Raw genomic sequence first — 23,998 nt, forward strand, 5'->3', positions numbered from 1 at the left:
TTATGACTTATTCTAGAACTGGTAGAAAATAGCTTTGAATTTGATCAATGCAATAAATTGTCCCCATTTAAAAGTTTCGTGATTTTAAATATTCATCTTGTAGACTGGTAACTCTTATAGAAAAAATTACTAGTAGCCCTTTTATTGACACGAATAAATTCGTGCATTAAGTAAACATATTTTCCTAAATTAGCGCGCATTTGACTGGCATCGTTGCTGGTTTTATGAAATATATGTTTCTTGAACTAAAGATTGGTCGCTACTACTAGTATCAGTCTAATATTACTTTTCTAGAACCTGAATACATTTGTTAAGACGGAAGTTCTCATCTGTAGTGTTGTTGTTGTTGTAGGGTTTAACGCCATTTTTCAGCACACGATAGGCTATACATGGCGGTCAGTATTAATGGTGGAGGAAGAACCACCGACCCACGATAAGCTACTGGCAAGCTTTCTCACATACGCACATTGGCTGAATCCGAGACTCGAACCCACGCAGACAGAGGAGAGATGGCAGTGATCTGTAACGGAGAGCGCTTTAGACCACTCGGCCACTCGGGGACCCTCTAATCTGTAGTGTATGTACGTGTTAGTCATCAAGTACGTACACGTAATTATCACGTACGTACGTGTTATTATGAAGTCCATGAATATGCCTGTTATTATCAATTATGTATATGACAGTTATGACATTTATTATTTTGGATGTTTACATAGTCTTTACCAAATTTAATCAGAGACCGTTTGGTTAAACAATCCTTCAAATTTAGTATAAACGTGTTATTGACAAACATTACTGGTCAAGAAGTTTTGAATTTAAAAATCGTTTTTTTTTTTTAAAATAAGAAATCTTCTATTCTTTATTATCTATGCTTTGCTTTAAAATGTGTACCCTTTTTCATATTAATTAGGTCGTGCCCACTAGTCTCAACAACCAACCCTGACCTCATATTAGGATATACTTGGCATTGCAATATGGTCCTTAAGGTAGATGAACACATGCTGAATCTCCATTCTTGTGTTTGCAAGAGGAGGTGTGTCAAGTTAGAAATGTTAGTATCTAGTTAATACAAACCAATGTATGTGAATAAATATCGACCATGAATGACAAGAAAGTTTTTAAAACAAATTAAAAACTGCAGCCAAGACTCTATTTTCCTATGACACAATTTGGGTACTGCCTGTGCTGCACAACCAATTTAGACACGTGTGGCTTGTCTTCGATGCCAAATAATCGCATGTATGTACACACCTGTTTAGGGTTCAGTTAGTTAATTGAGGAAGGGCACTCACCCCAAGTACAGTTTATTTATAGATCATAAATCGAATGCAAATTTCTGTGGTATTCAAACTTTGCTTATCTTGGTGGGTTTTGAATTAGACTGAAAAATATGTTATAATGGGAACATAACAGACAATGCGGACGTGATATCCCTCGTGTACAACGGACTAAATGTGCGCATTGTTCAGGTATGGGCGATAAATTACACTGGTCAACAGTGAAATCATTACTGACTTGAAAAGGCCCTAATCTGTAGTATTTTGGTGTGCCGAACACGAATATAACCGTGAAAAATTTGTATTGGCTCTCGTTTTGAAGATATTCATATACCTCATTTTCTATGTTTCACTGTGTAAATTTCTCCAGTAGGACTGCAGCAACATCCGGAATAATGATGTAACATTGCATAATACCATCATGCTCACATCATCCACAGTTGATTGCATCATTTTCTGATGCAATGCAATACTAATGCCATGCGGCTGCTGAAGTAAGTTGACGTCAGCAGTGTACTATACATGTGTAGGCCTATTATACTAATGCAAGGCGGCTGCTGAAGCTGACGTAAGCAGTGTACTATATAAAGCCCAATCAGATAGGTTCAGCATTTAAAATATTTTAGACGTTGTGCGAGACAGTTCAAGCTACTGTTACATAAAACTTATTATTTTATCCATTTACGTACAATAAAGAACAGTAATGCCTCGAAAGTGTGTTAATACCGCGGACAATTTTTGCTATATTTGTGGGGAAGTGACATTTGCCAACCAGAAGAAAAGTATCAATTCTCAAGTGAAGAAGGCATATCATCTTTACTTCGGATGCAAGGTTGGTGACCAAGACAAGCCTTGGGCTCCGCATATATGCTGTGCTACATGTACAACACAGCTTTCACAGTGGTTGAATTGCAAAAGGTCATCAATGCCGTTTGCAGTCCCAATGGTGTGGAGAGAGCCAAGCAACCACCTAAATGACTGTTACTTCTGCTTGGTTCCTCCTCTTTCCGGCGGAATAACGAAGCGAAAGAAGTCGAGAATAGTCTACCCAAACATTCCGTCTGCATTGAGACCAGTTCCACATGGTGAGGGACTTCCTATTCCAGAACCTCCAGCAGAATATTCTCTTGATTCATCTGACGAAGACAAAGGTGAGTCGACCTGTTCTTCTCCTGGTCCATCAGCATGCAGTGATCCAGATTTTCACTGTGGTGCATCATCAACCCCACACAGAATAACACAGGAAGAACTAAATGACCTGATTCGTGATTTGGACTTATCAAAGAACAAGGCAGAATTGCTAGGATCAAGACTCCAACAATGGAATCTTCTAGAAGAAGATGTCACAATTACTGCATATCGAAAGCGCCACCAGCAATTGGAGCCTTTCTTCAGAAAGGAAAGTAATCTGATATTCTGTTCCGATATTGAGGGCCTCATGAATGCTTTAAAAATCACTCATGACCCACAAGAATGGAGACTATTTGTGGACTCTTCGAAACTGAGTCTCAAGGCTGTGCTTTTGCACGATGGAAACATTCTTCCATCTATTCCAGTAGCGTATGCTGTCCACATGAAAGAGACATACGATAACTTAAGGCAGCTACTGAATTCCATTGAGTATAACAAGTACAGCTGGCACCTCTGTGGTGATTTGAAGGTAGTTCTCCTTTTAATGGGACTGCAGCAAGGATATACAAAATACATGTGTTTCTTATGCGAGTGGGATAGCCGAGCAAAGGAAATGCACTACATGAGGAAGGAATGGACTCACAGGCAGAATGTAGCCATTGGAGAGAAGAATATCCAACACCCAGCTCTGGTTGAGGCTCAGAAAATCTTGCTACCACCCCTTCACATCAAACTAGGTTTGATGAAGAACTTCGTGAAAGCCATTGACCGGACTTTGCCAGCATTCCGATACCTGCATGAAAAATTCCCTCGACTCAGCGAAGCAAAGATTAAAGAGGGAGTTTTTGTGGGTCCTCAGATTCGAGAGCTTTTCAAAGATGACCGGTTCAACAACTTGCTGGAAGGTGACGCGAAACAAGCATGGAATGCTTGTCGCCTAGTTTCTACAAACTTCCTCGGAAATGTTAGGGCAGAAAACTATAAGGAACTAGTAGAAGACATGTTGATGAAGTATAAGAAACTTGGCTGCAATATGTCTCTAAAGATTCACTTCCTTCATTCCCATTTGGATTTCTTTCCTAGCAACTGTGGTATTGTTAGTGATGAACACGGCGAACGTTTTCATCAAGATATCGCAACAATGGAACAAAGATACCAGGGAAAATGGTCCACTACAATGCTGGCTGACTACTGCTGGACACTCCTCAGAGATGCTCCCGAACAGCTGTACAAGAGACAGGCGAAGAAATCTAAGATGTAGTCAATGACTTGATTTTTTATAGGTAGGCTATTACAGTTGACCTTTTACTATTGGAATGCATTTCGTTATGTAAACATTAATTTCTTGCAGATTACAAAAAACTAGAGCCAATTTTGCAATTTGACTGTCATATTCGTGTTCAGCACATAAAAATTGATAAGAATTGACTAATTTTATTTCAGTAACATGACTTTTGTAAAAATTTGTTGTCCAGTGTTACAGGATGTGCACCAGTCATATAGGACATAACAGAAAATAAATTACAGGATGTATACCAGTTATATTAAACATACTGTCTACGGGAAAACATAATAGGATCTAAACCAGACAACTTGCACATAATATTTATGGTAAACAGATGATAGTGTTTATACGAGTCATGTTGGACTTAGTATCTACGGGAAGTAAATGATAGAATAAACCAATCTTGCACATTGTATCTACTAGACATAAATGGTGTGCTTGTAATAGTCATATTGGACATAACATTTGCTAAGAGATAACTGAGAGGGTTCTTTCCAGTCACATTGGACATGTTATATACGAGAGATGATGGGGTTTGCATCAGTTGTATTGGACATCGTCGGGAAATAAATGATAGGGTCTGTATCATTCATCTTGGACATACTGTCTAATGATGTGAATGGGGGTTATTAAGATGTGTTACGGAATAGGGCAAGAAACTAGCTAATGATGAATTACAACGATTATACGTAATGGATTTCTTTGAGGCGTGCAATGTCACCAAGAGTAGTTTTTTTTTTTCTTACCCAATAGTTTAGTGTGCATATCGATGTTAAAAGGGAAATAACTTTGTGAACGAGTAAACAAATGATTTCTAAAATATTTAAAATGACCGTTTACCCTTACACTTTTAAATTTTATCAGCCCAATGTCATTACTTTCTTATACCTATGTGTTGGTGTTCTTCTTGTTTGTCGTTGTACCGGTAACCTTAATTTTTTAGGATCACTGATAAAAGTAAATATAGTTAGCTTTCATCCGTGGTTTGTCCCAATCAGATATAATGCATTATAATACAAAATCTACATATGGAAAGAAAGAAAGAAGTATCATTGTTTATATAAAAGTACATGGGGTAAATCATGTGACTGCCACATAATATAAAGGATTTATATTCCTTTCATCTTATCTTCGCACAAGATTATCATTGTAAAATTATGTGAAAAGAATATTTTTTCTCTTGAAGTTGTCTATCCTACGATTACTTAGTCTACATTTCTTGAAGAACATCAAATAATATAAATAGAAGTGTATCGACAGCGTGACTGTCAGTCAAAATATGGATAGAAGGTAGGTGGAGAAAACAAAACAAAGAAAGGATCTCCATAAAGTCTTGTCCACATAATCTGTTATTAAAAAATATGCCTGATTGCAAAATCACACACACACACACACACACACACACACACACACATCAAGGCGTCCACATTTAATGGAATATTGTGTGACACTGATGACAGAAGTCGAAGCATGGCAGATCTAATGTATTTTGACCTTGATCAATGTCGTATAATCGCAACATGTTGAAAGTAATCCGTCGTTTTATATCATTCATCTTAACCAATGTTTTAGGGTCTATACCATGTGTGTGTGTGTGTGTGTGTGTGTGTGTGTGTGTGTGAGAGAGAGAGAGAGAGAGAGAGAGAGAGAGAGAGAAAGAGAGAGAGAGAGAGAGATTGTTAACGTAGCTTTAACACTTTTTCAGTCATATCGCTACCATGTCTGAAGTGTGGCAGTTTATAGTGATGTCTAGCACTGGGGCATCATGCCGCGGATATGTAGGCTGATGTCCCACCCAGTTACATTATCTTGACACCAGGCCGACCAGTCCTAACACTAACCTCTTAATACTGAGCGCCTAGTGATGCTGTTAGTACCATTGTTATAAGTCTTTGGTATGACTCAGCCAGGGTTCCAACCCGCGACCTTCCGCATCGCAGGCGGACGCTCTAACCAATAGGCCACGGAGCAGTCCCATTACTATGCAGTTGTTCTTTGAGTTTCACTTGAGTCTGTACAAAGTCTTTATAAATGCACCCACATGGTTCTAATGGTAGATTATGAAAGGGCTCCACATAACCATACATTTACAAATATTGAAACTGGAGAAACCGTGGTATGGAGAACCTCAGATTAACTCGTAGTTTTGTGCCTGAGACAGTGTGCTTTTAAATTTTCGTTTTCAAATTTTCATCTTCAATTTTCATTTTCAAATTGACTTTTTCACATTTAATTTCTTCATGTACATTTATGATTTTGATTTTTAATTTTGGGTGGTGATGATGCTTTGGAAAGAAGTTATCATATTGTCTTATTGATCAATCGTATTTTATAACATGATTGAAATGAAAACTTCGTGCTATGGTGCTTCTGTACTTCTTATGTAACAGTAACTTCCTGTTATAATCAGAGTGGTATCATGGCTAAAGGTATAGGACTTTCCTTTGGGTTTGTATGATTTCTTATATTCTCCACAATGATATTTGCTTGTAGTGCCACAAGTAAATTGTAACCTAGTTTGTGGGTTGGACTTTGATTATGTCATTCCACATTCTTGCTCTACTATCTCTGGTGTTCTTTTCAAGATGCGCTGCACCTGTTAATCTGATACATCTACAGGAACATCATGAATATTTAATTCATTCGCTCCATTACCTAACTTCTAAGTGACAAGTAAACAACAAAATGATATGTAATATTTTATACATATCCACAATTACACGTAATAACAGCAATTAGACCTGTCATCATTGTTTCTTGGTTTTTGTTTCAAACTGGGGTTTAACAAAACCAAACTCTATTGTGCCAGAAATTTCCTATTCTGGTCTATATTATGCAAAATATGTAGTGCCAAAATGGCAGAACTAAATGATGAAGCCATACAATCTTCTGACAGTTTGTTAAGTGTTAAGAGAAAGAAGGATTGTTAAACAGATTCAAATTTATCATTAGCCTGTTATGAACTTATTGTCCGTATTATGTTGTTGTTTTTTACGTACGTTGTAATGCGGACTGATAAGCCTCTGAAATGAATCTATATGGCCTCTAACCGTAATTAACATTACGGATGCCATGCCATATTGAAATGGGTAAATATGGCCTCAGTGGAAATTCGGTGATAAAATGTATATAAGATTACCTTTATGAGTATATAAGGCCTCTAACGAAAATATGTAATTAACATAGGATTAACTACAGGGATTACCAAAGCCTCAGGGAGAATTTAACACTGAAGTTAAACTATGCTGGTTTCAAAAATGGCATTTTGGTCTATATGGCCTCCAACTGAAAATATAATCAATGTTTTCCACGTTCGATAAGCAATAAGAGTAATGGCTGGACGGGAATCGTATATTTTGTTTGACTTCTTTATTAACTTCTTTTATGGCTACATCTACTGACGAAGGTGTTGACATTAAATATTTTAATCAAATGAATTCTTGAAGTGTCATTCTGTGTATTGCAGCACATGAGCTTTGAAACGTTTCTTCAAAGTTTTCTGCTGATTTTTGTTTTCCTCGGGGTTCATAACTTTTTTGAAGTCTCTCAGAGTAGGTTTAGCAGCCTTATCTAAATCGTTCCGAGGATTTCCCATCTAAAATTAATTCTCATTCTTTCTTTACGATCTTGGGGTTCAGTGTGTTGTCATTCCAAAAAGGTCTGTCCTTTTTATCTTACTCTTCCAAAACGAGGTCCAACAATCGATCTTAACACGAAATTAAACTGCCTTAAATAATCGCTAAACCTCTTACTAACTTGAGTATGGGCAGCACATGAAGCTTTTTCGACAAAATAAATTGTACCAATTCTTGTTTGAGCAAATAAAGTGAACATGGTTCTGTCTGGTAATTGTTAGGGGATGCCACCTTTTGACTGCCATAGCAACAGGAAGTGCAGCAGATGCCGACTGAGAACAAGTGCAAGTTTCTTTAGAGATGGTTTCCATCTCATCCTCAGATTGGAAACCCTGTTTTTAAGTTAGATAGAGAGGGCAACATTAATAATGGAGAAGTGAAAGGAGGGACGTTGGCAGATAGACGTTTTCGCGTGTCTCATGAGTTTTTTCTACTTGTAATGCCTCTTTTTATTAAAGGAGTCTTTGTCGTTTCAGTTTCTTCTCGACAGGTGCAGATTGTGAACATGCAACAATTCTGTTTTTTTCCTTATATCTAATAGATATTTGGGTACGCTTTATTTTACATTTACATTTTGTTTTGCCGATGAGGCACTATGATTTCATTGTGGAAACAAACAAGTGGCACTTTCTAGAGAACTACTTCCACCTGGTTTCAACATTATTTGTTGTTTTTTTTCTGGTTGGAGTATCGCTTTACGGATTGGCTAGTTGTATTCAAGTTCTTTCATCGTTTCCAAAAAACAGTTACATTTGATGAGTACCGTAAATGATGCCTTGCAAGTAATTCAGCACAGCATATCGTTGGTACTGGCTTCTACCCAAATGTGAACGCACAACTGGAGTTTTGTACAGCACTGATGGTATACAATGCATCAGTTTGGCTGGGAGCTGAGATTGGAAGTATGTCATGTTGAATACTGTTAGAAGGGCTATAGAAGAACTTAACTTTTATAGCTTGTCTCTGTTGCTTGGTTTGGTTTTTTTCACGTCGTTTTGGCGGGTGGGTGGGTCGTTTTCTGTGGGGTTTTTCACATATGAAAATGAGAAAGGCGACTTATTAATGACTAAGACTCCATTGTGAAATAAGCCTAAGAAAATATCAGTTAATCTGCAGGGATATATATTAAATCAAGGAGTAAATACATAAGTGGCTATGCAATAGCATAATCCAGCCAAGGTTCTCCTGTCTACGTAAAACTTTAGATTTTTCTCATAAACAATACTAAATAATGAACATTGATACCGATGGTACGATGTACTTTACTTTGCTGGAGAAAAATAACTTTGAGTAAGGTAAATAATACTGCCATTACAATGGTTTCTTTTTCGTGTCAGCCAAAGTTGAATTCATTCTTCGACTTCTCCAAGAATATAATCAAAGTTGGCGGGAAATGTATAAGTAGAGTCAGATACGATTCCACCATCTTCACGAGGACTTCCTTCTATAAATGATATGGATTATCCATGACTTTCCTTGAGCAATATAAAAGCACACAACTCGATACGTTGGGGAGGACAATCGAACAAAAGTTATGTCTGTTCGATCAAATGTTTGACAAATTTCGGGGTGCTTGAACCTCTGTAGCTAACAATCAGTATATTAAGGGATAATAAAAATACAGTCACTTAAATTATGATGATATGACCTTTCGCCAACCACGTTGAGATCGGAGGATGCTTCCAGAACTCTCTAATAGTTTGAAAATTTTGGAAGTAGTAAGTAAGAGCACGACACGCAGTATGCACATTTTACTTCTTTTGCATGGTTCAACAAAATGATTTCAACTTTCAAAAACCAAGGTGCATGTTTTTCTTTCTTTCATGGATCGCAGACAATATTTTTGGCATAATCAGCCACTTCATTCCTAGCGTCGAAACCAAGACTTCTCCAAAGAGGTATATCCTTCCATTCGTAACTCTCACACAATATGATTTTGCGAATATGTAAAGTTTTTGTTCCAGTGCCTTTGCATGGACTGTTCATAACTTTAAAACAAATTATCTGCAGATAAACGAAATCCCAAAACTGTAGTCACTAATACTGGCGTGCCACGCCCCATCCCATCCCCACCAACAAAAATTCAAATCAACAGTGCCATATTGTGGAATCACCTCTTTCTAAACAAATATGAATCCACTAAGCCTTAGACACTCTTATCGACAAAATTAGTGACATGAAAAACTGTATAAAATATTCGCAGTTGATCAATATCTGATCACTGGATCATTTTCAATGTAAATAGTCTCTTTATATCATTTAAATTCCAGTGCTTCAAAGTATATTCCGTTTCGGATTGAACTGATTTTTGCGTTTGACTTAAATCTGTAAAGGTCTCTGTAACTTCGTTCTAGCGGCTCCTAATGTAAACTTGTAATCTCCTCTTCTAAGGTATCTACATGCATCGTATTCTGCACCGATCAAAGGAAGGTAGCGACAGCAATTTGACCATTTGGATTGTTCAACAAAAGCTGCTCGTGACGTTTCAGCCACAGATGAAACACTCTATCTGGTCTACTTTGGTATTAGGTTCTTCCAGATATTTAAGCAATGTCCTTAATAACTTATAGAATAAACTCGCAAAATCACAATAGCCAAGCTCACGAAAACGTGCATTATTTTTTGAATTGTTATTCTCGATGAGTTTATAGTCTCAGAGTGGTTTGTGAGTGCAACAAGGAGATGCAAGAATGAGCAGACATAAACTCCATCACATTTGGTAGTGGGGGGGGGACATGGTCGTGTTGCGTCACTCATGTCGTAGGGTGTGCAACATCTATATGGTCACAGGGCATCGCATTTTGCTCGACACATGGAACTTGCAGTCCGGAGTGAATCCATTACACTGTTTATTGTCGATTTCATCATTCCCAGTATAATTCTCTGGTAACATTTATATTTCAGCGTTTTAGAAGTTTTCATATTATACAACAGTGCTTATAATGTTACGTGCTGTAAACGGGAAGTCGCACCCATGTATTGTAGTAAAATCTAATACAACGTTTATCATAGGTTAGCTGACGATTTGATTTTTGATTTAATGCTCTGACAACCGTGCAATTTTTTCGACACGTTTTGATATTGATACGATTTTAAGCCTTCTTATAACACACCAAAAAGATTAGCACTTGACTCGAACAATTATTCAGTGTCAGACCTTTCACATTTTTCTCCAGGTGTTTTAACTTCACCAAAATGTCCTGTAACTAACTGATAGCTTAGTTTTCACTTTCCGACGTCTTCGCACTATCATACATTTTCCTATGTTCATGTTGTTGTATCTTTTCCTCTTCTTGTTATGATCAATAGTTGTTCATACTCTCTCCTACTTTGTAAAAGAGTCTCAGACTCTATATTATATGTATGTGTGAAGTCGCCATTGGCTGGTAATGGTGGAGACGGACGTGAAGACTGAATAAGAAAATTAAGTCATGGAAAGATAATAATTACGGAAACCCAAATTGAAGTCATATACCTCTGGACAAATACTCGCTACAGCAGACGTAGTCTTACTTTCACTCAGCATATAAGACGTATTTACTGCAGGCAGTCTCTAACGCAACGTCTTCGTGTCAGCCATTCGAATTTTTAAATCACTGGACATTTGCATTTATTATTATATGACTATTGTATTTACGAGTATGTTTAAGGTACCCAGTACTTTAATCTAAATAATTTTGGTTTTACTTGTATCTGTGATGCATTTAGGAATATAATGCATGCAATTTCAGTTTCTAAAATAGCTATGTGTTTTGGTTCAAATCCTAGCCGAGTCATACCAAAGACTAATAAAATAGTAGTAACAGCTGCCTCGCTAGGCACTCAGCATTAAGAGGTTATTGTTAAGATTGGTTGGCCTAGTGTCAAGATAATGTGATTGGATGAGACAACATGTTACATTTCTGCGGCAGGATGCCCCAGCGCTAGACAGCACTATAAACTGCCACATTACAGACATCGTAGCGCTATGACTGAAACATTGTTAAAGTTACATTAAAAATCCAAAACACACACACTATTTGAATTCAATATACATTTGTATTTGCCAGTTTGTAAAAAGTAGCTAATTTCTATTATTAAAGTTATCTAATGTAAGGCAAAGATTTTTATATTTAATGTCTTAAGACAGGCCTCCCAAAAGATGGCAGAAGATAATGAAACGGTTGTGATCGAATCACCTCCAACATTAAACGAACCATCAGATTACTGATGTGTGCGTATAGCCATATAGAAGAAATCTGACGCTAAGCACAAACCATTACTTACTGGATGATTAATTTGTACCTTGGAGAACATCCATTTGTATTACTAACTGGATGTATTACTAACCGGGTGAATAATTTGTACCTTGGAGAACATCCATTTGTATTACTAACTTGATGTATTACTAACTGGATGACTAATTTGTACCTTGGAGAACATCCATTTGTATTACTAACTGGATGTATTACTAACTGGATGACTAATTTGTACCTTGGAGAACATCCATTTGTATTACTAACTGGATGTATCACCAAATGGATGAATAATTTCTACCTTGGAGAACATCCATTTGTATTACTAACTGGATGTATTACTAAATGGATGACTACTTTGTACCTTGGAGAACATCCATTTGTATTACTAACTGGATGTATTACTAACTGGGTGAATAATTTGTACCTTGGAGAACATCCATTTGTATTACTAACTGGATGTATTACTAAATGGATGACTACTTTGTACCTTGGAGTACATACATTTGTATTACTAACTGGATGTATTACTAACTGGGTGAATAATTTGCACTTGGAGAACATCCATTTGTATTACTAAATGGATGTATTGCTAACTGGATGTATTACTAAATGGATGACTAATTTGTACCTTGGAGAACATCCATTTGTATTACTAAATGGATGTGTTACTAAATGGATGAGCAACTTGTACCTTGGAGAACATCATTTGTATTACTAACTTGATGTATTACTAACTGGGTGAATAATTTGTACCTTGGAGAACATCCATTTGTATTACTAACTGGATGTATTACTAACTGGGTGAATAATTTGTACCTTGGAGAACATCCATTTGTATTACTAACTTGATGTATTATTAACTGGATGACTAATTTGTACCTTGGAGAACATCCATTTGTATTACTAACTGGATGTATTACTAAATGGATGACTAATTTGTACCTTGGAGAACATCCATTTGTATTACTAACTGGATGTATTACTAAATGGATGACTGATTTGGACCTTGGAGAACATCCATTTGTATTACTAACTGGATGTATTACTAAATGGATGACTGATTTGTACCTTGGAGAACATCCATTTGTATTACTAAATGGATGTATTACTAACTGGGTGAATAATTTGTACCTTGGAGAACATCCATTTGTATTACTAACTGGATGTATTACTAAATGGATGACTACTTTGTACCTTGGAGAACATCCATTTGTATTACTAACTGGATGTATAACTAAATGGATGACTAATTTGTACCTTGGAGAACATCCATTTGTATTACTAACTGGATGTATTACTAACTGGGTGAATAATTTGTACCTTGGAGAACATCCATTTGTATTACTAACTGGATGTATTACTAACTGGATGACTAATTTGTACCTTGGAGAACATCCATTTGTATTACTAACTGGATGTATTACTAACTGGGTGAATAATTTGTACCTTGGAGAACATCCATTTGTATTACTAACTTGATGTATTACTAACTGGATGACTAATTTGTACCTTGGAGAACATCCATTTGTATTACTAACTGGATGTATTACTAACTGGGTGAATAATCTGTACCTTGGAGAACATCCATTTGTATTACTAACTGGAGGTATTACTAACTGGATGACTAATTTCTACCTTGGAGAACATCCATTTGTATTACTAACTGGATGTATTACTAAATGGATGACTAATTTGTGCCTTGGAGAACATCCATTTGTATTACTAACTGGATGTATTACTAACCGGGTGAATAATTTGTACCTTGGAGAACATCCATTTGTATTACTAACTTGATGTATTACTAAATGGATGACTACTTTGTACCTTGGAGAACATCCATTTGTATTACTAACTGGATGTATTATTAACTGGGTGAATAATTTGTACCTAGGAAAACATCCATTTGTATTACTAAATGGATGTATTACTAACTGGATGTATTACTAATTGGATGACTAATTTGTACCTTGGAGAACATCCATTTGTATTACTAAATGGATGTGTTACTAAATGGATGAGCAACTTGTACCTTGGAGAACATCATTTGTATTACTAACTGGATGTATTACTAACTGGGTGAATAATTTGTACCTTGGAGAACATCCATTTGTATTACTAACTGGATGTATTACTAAGTGGGTGAATAATTTGTACCTTGGAGAACATCCATTTGTATTACTAACTGGATGTATTACTAACTGGGTGAATAATTTGTACCTTGGAGAACATCCATTTGTATTACTAACTGGATGTATTACTAAATGGATGAATAATTTGTACCTTGGAGAACACTCATTTGTATTACTAACTGGATGCATTACTAACTGGGTGAATAATTTGTACCTTGGAGAACATCCATTTGTATTACTAACTGGATGTATTACTAAATGGATGACTAATTTGTACCTTGGAGAGCATCCATTTGTAATACTAACTGGATGTATTACTAACCGGGTGAATAATTTGTACCTTGGAGAACATCCATTTGTATTACTAACTGGATGTATTACTAAATGGATGACTACTTTGTACCTTGGAGAACATCCATTTGTATTACTAACTGGATGTATTATTAACTGGGTGAATAATTTGTACCTAGGAGAACATCCATTTGTATTACTAAATGGATGTATTACTAACTGGATGTATTACTAATTGGATGACTAATTTGTACCTTGGAGAACATCCATTTGTATTACTAAATGGATGTGTTACTAAATGGATGAGCAACTTGTACCTTGGAGAACATCATTTGTATTACTAACTGGATGTATTACTAACTGGGTGAATAATTTGTACCTTGGAGAACATCCATTTGTATTACTAACTGGATGTATTACTAAGTGGGTGAATAATTTGTACCTTGGAGAACATCCATTTGTATTACTAACTGGATGTATTACTAACTGGGTGAATAATTTGTACCTTGGAGAACATCCATTTGTATTACTAACTGGATGTATTACTAAATGGATGAATAATTTGTACCTTGGAGAACACTCATTTGTATTACTAACTGGATGCATTACTAACTGGGTGAATAATTTGTACCTTGGAGAACATCCATTTGTATTACTAACTGGATGTATTACTAAATGGATGACTAATTTGTACCTTGGAGAACATCCATTTGTATTACTAACAGGATGTATTACTAACTGGGTGAATAATTTATACCTTGGAGAACATCCATTTGTATTACTAACTGGATGTATTACTAAATGGATGGCTACTTTGTACCTTGGAGAACATCCATTTGTATTACTAACTGGATGTATTACTAACTGGATGAATAATTTGTACCTTGAAGAACATCCATTTGTATTACTAACTGGATGTATTACTAACTAGGTGAATAATTTGTACCTTGGAGAACATCCATTTGTGTTACTAAATGGATGACTAATTTGTACCTTGGAGAGCATCCATTTTTATTACTAACTGGATGTATTACTAACTGGGTGAATAATTTGTACCTTGGAGAACATCCATTTGTATTACTAACTGGATGTATTACTAAATGGATGACTAATTTCTACCTTGGAGAACATCCATTTGTATTACTAACTGGATGTATTACTAACTGGGTGAATAATTTGTACCTTGGAGAACATCCATTTGTATTACTAACTGGATGTATTACTAACTGGATGAATAATTTATATATTGGAGAACATCTATTTGTATTACTAACTGGATGTATTACTGACTGGGTGAATAATTTGTACCTTGGAGAACATCCATTTGTATTACTAACTGGATGTATTACTAACTGGGTGAATAATTTGTACCTTGGAGAACATCCATTTGTATTACTAACTGGATGTTTTACTAAATGGATGACTAATTTCTACCTTGGAGAACATCCATTTGTATTACTAACTGGATGTATTACTAACTGGATGTATTTACTAACTGGATGACTAATTTGTACCTTGGAGAACATCCATTTGTATTACTAACTGGATGTATTACTAAATGGATGAATAATTTCTACCTTGGAGAACATCCATTTGTATTACTAACTGGATGTATTACTAACTGGGTGAATAATTTGTACCTTGGAGAACATCCATTTGTATTACTAACTGGATGTTTTACTAAATGGATGACTAATTTCTACCTTGGAGAACATCCATTTGTATTGCTAACTGGACGTATTACTAACTGGATGACTAATTTGTACCCTGGAGAACATCCATTTGTATTACTAACTGGATGTATTACTAACTGGATGAATAATTTGTACCTTGGAGAACATCCATTTGTATTACTAACTGGATGTTTTACTAAATGGATTACTAATTTCTACTTTGGAGAACATCCATTTGTATTACTAACTGGATGTATTACTAACTGGATGTATTACTAACTGGATGACTAATTTGTACCTTGGAGAACATCATTTGTATTACTAACTGGATGTATTACTAACTGGGTGAATAATTTGTACCTTGGAGAACATCCATTTGTATTACTAACTGGATGTATTACTAACTGGATGAATAATTTGTACCTTGGAGAACATCCATTTGTATTACTAACTGGACGTATTACTAACTGGATGACTAATTTGTACCTTGGAGAACATCCATTTGTATTACTAACTGGATGTATTACTAACTGGGTGAATAATTTGTACCTTGGAGAACATCCATTTGTTTTACTAACTGGACGTATTACTAACTGGGTGAATAATTTGGACCTTGGAGAACATCCATTTGTATTACTAACTGGATGTATTACTAACTTAATGAATAATTTGTACCTTGGAGAACATCCATTTGTATTACTAACTGGATGTATTACTAAATTTATGACTACTTTGTACCTTGGCGAACATCCATTTGTATTACTAACTGGATGTATTACTAACTGGATGAATAATTTGTACCTTGGAGAACATCCATTTGTATTACTAACTGGACGTATTACTAACTGGATGACTAATTTGTACCTTGGAGAACATCCATTTGTATTATAGGTTTCTAAAATAATTATAGTATGAATCAGTGAAGACATCTATCATCAGTTTAGAAAAGCCATGTTTCTTAGCCATAGCATATTATACTTTATGTTCACCCAGGGATGTGTACTGTTCTAATATGGTTCAGGTGAAACACACATATCAAGAAGATGTCAGTACTGGATGAAATACAACGTATCCATGTTGCAAAAGCAATTGGGACTTTATATTGCACTTGCCATCAGGCACTGGCGCATATTTGTGTTTGTCTGAGGCATCGGTCAAGTGGATCTGATTAGCCCTGTATCACAGTGTGGAATCAGTGTTACTATATTACTGTATTCCTTTAAAAAATATAATTCAATAAGAAGTAATGAAACTTTAACTTACTATCTTCATACATTGCTTTGGAAAATCCACAAAATAACAATGATGGAGCGTTTTTGAATTTGTTTCATGTTTTCGTAAGAAATAGCTGTACAGTTTGTTCACATATTTATTGAATTTATGATGATGTTAAAGTACCTAACACACTATTGAATTTATGATGATGTTAAAGTACCTAACACATTATTGAATTTATGATGATGTTAAAGTACCTAACACACTATTGAATGTATGATGATGTTAAAGTACCTAACACACTATTGAATGTATGATGATGTTAAAGTACCTAACACACTATTGAATTTATGATGATGTTAAAGTACCTAACACACTATTGAATTTATCATGATGTTAAAGTACCTAACACACTAATACATTTATGTTTATGGATGTTCTTTATTAGTGACAGGGAAAATGAATCTTGAAGACATGAAGAACTGCATATTGTCAAAACTTTACTTGAATTTCATTTGATATGTTATCATAAAGCTAAAGAAAGCATGGTTGGAACCAAAAATTAAATATTACTGGTATTCTCTACTTAAATCTAAATACATTTACTTGATTATGATTGCATTTATCGGTAATTATCCCAATGAGACAACCTCTTCATCTGTTTATTTCTATTAGTCTGTTACTTCATCTTCTCCAAAGCTTCTGGGTCGAAATTCACGAACCTTTGTTGCTACACTATATTGGGGTCATGCTACAACTTCGGGTTCTTTTGAGGGGACAGAAGTAAAATGAAAACATAAAAGCAGGGGTCATGCTTGGTGACATTTAAGCTTGCTGAGGAATTCCAAGCACTCGATTGAAATGGTTTAACGCATATCAAGTCTAAAGTACAACTGCCGATTTCGCACGTGTAATACATCTTTGTGGTTTGTCCAAATACTTGGAACAAATTTGGTGCATTCAGTACATTTACGTCCGGATTCATTGACGATTGCACAATGATACTGGAATAACCACCCACAAGGCACCGACAACGATTTTAATGCTAACAGATAATCGTTATGAGCGCAGTGATGTTGTTCTGTGAATTCAGATCAACATCAAAGAGGTACCCGTAGTCAATGTTGATGTTGTAAACAGGTAACAGTTTACTCTGTATCCGTTCACAAAGGTCAGTGGTACCTACATACATGATGCAACTTTAAGGGGCAGTGGGGTCATACTCGTCTATGTTTGTGTAGTTTGCGCACGCATATCGATGACTCGCCATGGATACTCCATCACGAAGTGAGCGTTGGATAAACGGATGTTGATCGATATCGATTTGTAATTCCAACTCCATTTATTTTTCAGCAATGACACATCCCAAGCCATTCTCGCTGATGAAAAGTAATGTACAACAGGATCTAAGTTGTACACGCGCTGTAACTGAATAGCGGAGAACTCGCCCCATGGAAAACTCGACCTGGGAGAACCCATTCCAGGTGTCAGGAGAAGTCGCCCCATGGTGGTCGGAGAAGTCGCCCCACTTCGTCTGGAGAAGTCGCCCCAAGGATCATATATAGTGATTTTGAGATGTCGCCACATGCTTGTTCAGGCTTTATTTATTGTTGTTTTTGATTGTACACGCGCTGTAGCTGAATAGCGGAGAACTCGCCCCATGAAGAACTCGACCTGAAAGAACCCATCCCAGGTGTCAGGAGAAGTCGCCCCATGGTGGTCGGAGAAGTCGCCCCACTTCGTCTGGAGAAGTCGCCCCAAGGATCATATATAGTGATTTTGAGATGTCGCCACATGCTTGTTCAGGCTTTATTTATTGTTGTTTTTGATTGTACACGCGCTGTAACTGAATAGCGGCGAACTCGCCCCATGGAGAACTCGACCTGGGAGAACCCATCCCAGGTGTCAGGAGAAGTCGCCCCATGGTGGTCGGAGATGTCGCCCCACTTCGTCTGGAGAAGTCGCCCCAAGGATCATATATAGTGATTTTGAGATGTCGCCACATGCTTGTTCAGGCTTTATTTATTGTTGTTTTTCTTCAACTTAATAACTTATTAGATTTATAAAATTTGCAAGTTTTCAATTTTTCCATTTGATCAACTCCGCTTCTGTACTTAACGAAAAATAAGTGTTATCTGTCCCTTTTGCTGTGCTCTTCAAATCATTAGATGCATTTTAATAATATTTGTAGAGATAGTGTTATCAGTATTTTTTATTACATTTACATCTAAAAATGAAACATGCGTACTAGATGCAATATAAGTAAATTTAATCGTCGGGTGAAAATGATTTAGGCGATCAATAATTTGTTTCAGTTCTTCTGTTGAATGCTTCCAGATCATAAATATATCATCTAAAATTCTGAACCAAAGAGCTGGATTAAACTTTTCGTTTTGAATAAAATCATTTTATAATTCACCCATGAAAGGGAAGAGTATGAAGGAGTCATATTAATACCCATTGGCGTACCCATTATTTGTATATAATTCGTATTATTAAATTGAAAATAATTATTTTCCAATATAAGTTTTTATTATTTTACAAATATCTTCGCTAGATATAGTGCTATTATTAGGATTGTTATCAAGAAAATATTTGCACGCTTCAAATACCGTCTGCATGCGGAATGTTGGTATATAGTGATGTTACATCTAATGATACCAGGATTGAAATTATCAGATAGATGTGGAATAGACTTCGACTTTTTAATGAAAGTAGTTGTATCTTTAATGTATGAAGGATGTGATTTCATTAGAGGTTGTAAAACACTTTCAATAAATGTGGCGTCATTCATTAGATTATATACAGACTTAATTTCGTCCTTAGAAATATTACTATGATAATGCTTTAATTTAGTTAAAATCTCTTTTGTGATCGCGTATATATAAAAATATAAATATGAATCACGTAAAAGATGACTTAATTCTGTTATAAAAAGGTTATTTGGGTGACAAGTTTTGGGATGACTTCTCCAACCAAATGGGGCGATTTATACACGCCCGCCATTTTCACAGAATGTTTGTCGGAGGTTAAGTGGTGGTCAAGTCACGTGTTCGGTAGGCGGAGCGATTTACCTTCCGGCGTAAGGTCAATTGTTTTATTAGTATCTAAAACATTTGTTTACTTGATATGCTCTTGGAGATCTTCATTACTGTTAGAATATTTATTGCTAATATCATCAGAGTATTCACTTGTGTAGCTCTCCTCGTTCACGTCAGATGTACTAGGTGATTTAGTTAACGTTAGAAGATTCATATTTTTCTTGCACGAGATGACACAGATATTTTCAGCTCATAGCATGACCAAGTGTACACCATTACTGTTCTCAAATAATTTCTAAGTTAATGAATTGATCAATATGTACTGATTTTGTGTCCTGAAACGCATATGACATCTTTTGAACCTCTTTGACAAATCGGTTTCATGCCTTCAAACGAAACAGTGATTAAAGCCTTTTCTGCTACATTTGTATTTGCAAGTCATCTGGCAGGCTAACTCCGTTTTTTGAGACCCACATAAAATCCATCAAAATATTATTAGCCTCTGTCTGATAATACATATGCATTATATATACACCGCGGCAATTCTTCAATATAAATATATTCTCTACTTTATTTTCTATTATATTTATAAAATATTCTTGCCAGTACAATTTCACTACCACACTGTGTACCGCTCGCTATGCAATTAAAATTAAATAACCTAGCTTCAGTCGTTTCTACAGTATTGCTACCATCAATAATTCAGGCCTGACTAAAATCTTTACCATGCTGATTATTATCATCATAAACAAAGACGTGTAAATTGTCATAGTCGGTCTTGCCGTTTACTGCTCTACGTCACTATGTCTATCTTGTAGGACCCTTGCCAATGTGTAGCTTTTTGGTGCGACCACTTCATATTCTTGAATTATTAAGACTAATGAACTATTGGTTGCACCTATTATGTACCTTGCTTGCTATAATAATTAAGAGTCATGCGTGATAGAGTCCGTGACCTATACAAAGAATAACAAGGCAAAAAATACGTAATGATGCTACTCCAAGTTCATATCCACAGATTATAGCCCTCACAAAGATAACTATTCAGTAGCCTTCCAAACAATTTATAATATTCAATGGTGAATCGATCAGATCCCGAAGATGAATTGCAGTATTGTTTTTTCAATATTTATAGCAGATTTATTCCAATATTGTCTGTCAATATTGATAACAGAGTAATTATAGTAATGTCTATCAATAATTATGGCAGATTAATTCCAGTTTTGTATATCAATGTGTACAGCAAATTAATTTCAGCAATGTCTGTCAGTATTGATAACAGATTAATTCCAGCATTGTCTGTCATTGTTTATAGGAAATCAGTGCTATACTTGGCAACCTCATTCATTTTTATATAACCCAATTCAGAACAGTTTAGAAAAGTGAAAAGTAATTCCTATCTACTTCTCATACATTTGTTTTCAACTCATTAGCTCTTTTTATCGAGATTTATTTGAGTCATTTATATGATTCCCGTGGTCGATAATTCTAGCCCACAACCTAATATTGTATCTGTTGACTCAATATTTTTTTAATTTGTTTTTCCTTTTCAGTAATTGATTTTCTTCTTCAGTTATATGTTGCCGCTTATGGAAAAGGTTGAAATGTTCTATAGGGATAGTAGAACCTCTGCTTTGTTGATGAACGGTAGAAGTTTTTATTTATTTAAAGTTTTTTGAGAATTTTATATAAAGATTGTATACACGATTCCCTCATGACTTTATAATAATTGGACATTGGTTTTCTATCATTTTACATACTCTCTGAATGTAATATTTGTTTCTAACTTTGCGACTATTTTCCTAGTGATCTTATAATAATGGATAATTAGCATCCCATCTAGTTTTACATACCCTCCAAATGTTTCTGTTCTTTTTTAACTCCGATAATGAGTTCAAAATAAGTGACAGTTAATAATTATCCGTGATGTGTTATATATTTATTATCGACGTAATCTAATTACAGCACAAAACCTTTACAAAATAAATATTTTAATCTTGAGACATTTGAAATTTATATTTACCATTCCCTTGTCTTGTTTTTAAATATTCATAAGCAATGTTTTTATTTTATCAACCAGCTAAATGTTTTCATCATGAACTGAAAAATCCATTTTGTTCAGTCTGATGTTATACATCTAGCGATGATAAGGCCTTTGCAATTTCATCCTTCTGTTATACACCTCGCAACGATAAGGTCTGAGCATTTATATCTTCTGTTACACGCCTCGCAATGGTTACGCCGAGCAAGTTCAGTTTTCAAAGTATTGTTTCCTGATTGAATAACCATACTTGTTACAATACGTACACAAAACTGCATGTATGTTTTGTTCTGAATCGACAGAAAGAACGAGTCTGATATGGTTTTAGGATAGGCCGAGGGCGACAGGCAGGATGTATTCATAATACATATAAATAAGAGTCCTTTCCCCGAATCAGAGCAAATGAATATTGCAGTTTTTGTATTTATTACATACCCTTTCTTTTATGCTTTCTAAATATTTGTAGCTTTTCCAATTCCAAACCAATTTAGATTTATAAATATTTTATTCACTGCGTCTAAAAATATCTACGCTAGGACTTCTACGTAGTTCGAGTCTGGGTGTGTAATTCGGAAATATGGATTGAACAGCTGTTACGAACGCGGGATCAAGTATGTAGGATCAAAATGGTATGTAAGTATAGGTCTTTAATTCATTTTGATGATGCTATTTATTTCCTGCACAATTACGTTTCCTCGTGGTCGGTTCTTAGCGAATTGATGTTAATCCACAACACACTTTTATAAATATCAAGTATAGTCATCTTCGAAAACTGCTGATATCCTTTTGTTTTGTTTACTTGTGCTATGTTTAAAAAAAAATTGTCCTTCACGTAATGCATTGTTTCGTATGATTTAATGTTACCCTTCATGTCATTTTAAAGTATTTCGGATTCAGTGAGGAAACATGATAAATCAGTATCAGTTAGAAATAGATATTTGCTCAATTTGTAGCAGATTCATTGTTATCTACTTTGGTAAAACCTTTCTCAACAAAACTGTTCGATCTAGTCGTCCAATATTTTCTTTTCGTCTTTCCTCAAATGTTGCTTTTCATTGTGTGAGTTGGGTTCGTTATTTCATTGGGATGTTAACTTTTAACATGTGAAAGATTCACATGTCCCATGAAGAGTGAGGGCAATAAGGGCAGCTTTTAGATATATATGAATTTATGTAGGACAAAAGTAAGTCATTTTAGTACTTATTTAGAGCAGTGCTCTTCTCGGACCTTTTTCCATTGCAACTGTTGATACAATATGAGCATGTGCAGCTACATTTTTGTTTGCTGATATCTTTATAAAATTAATCTGTTTAAAAAAAAACGTTATGACACTTAAATCCTATTACTCAAATGACATATGTTTGTACTTCGCGTGTTGTATTTAATTAAGATAATACAAGATAGTTGCACGTTCACTTAGCCGTTATCTTCTGACCCTAGCCGACCCGACTGCCGGTAAGTGACCTGTGATGAGGGAGGGGATCGTCTTTAAACTGGTATAGTCACGTGTACATGATCGGCCAGCAGTGACTGGAGTCTATTGATAGTGTGAGATAGTGATATATATATATATATATATATATATATATATATATATATATGATTTCCACTACCACCTAACTACCACCTAAACTCCTTAACTAACAAATTCCAGATCTTGTATGTAAGTTAAGCAAATTCTTATACAAAATTGGCACATCACCTTCACAAAACAGCAGAGAAAAAGAGTAGAAATGAAAAAACAACGTAAAGATACCCAGTTACATTTGTAGTAGTTGTTAGTCATACTAATTTCCGGAAAATGTGACAAGCAATAAAAGTTGCATTATATGGGCGATGTTGTCTTATATTTACACAGTACACACTAACCCCCCAAAAAATTGATCAGTAAACACTAAGTTATTTGGGTGCTGTTCCATATATAAGTAATAATAGGAAGATTTTTTATTTTCCAATGTTTCCTGTTTTGAAAACATGTAAAAAGAAAGGATTATGTTATTGCATCACTTATATTTTAATTATGACTCAAACTATACATATTT

The sequence above is a fragment of the Sinohyriopsis cumingii genome, chromosome 15 (assembly GCF_028554795.1).
Source record: "Sinohyriopsis cumingii isolate HCF-2022 chromosome 15, ASM2855479v2, whole genome shotgun sequence".
In the NCBI taxonomy this organism is placed as follows: Eukaryota; Metazoa; Mollusca; class Bivalvia; order Unionida; family Unionidae; genus Sinohyriopsis; species Sinohyriopsis cumingii.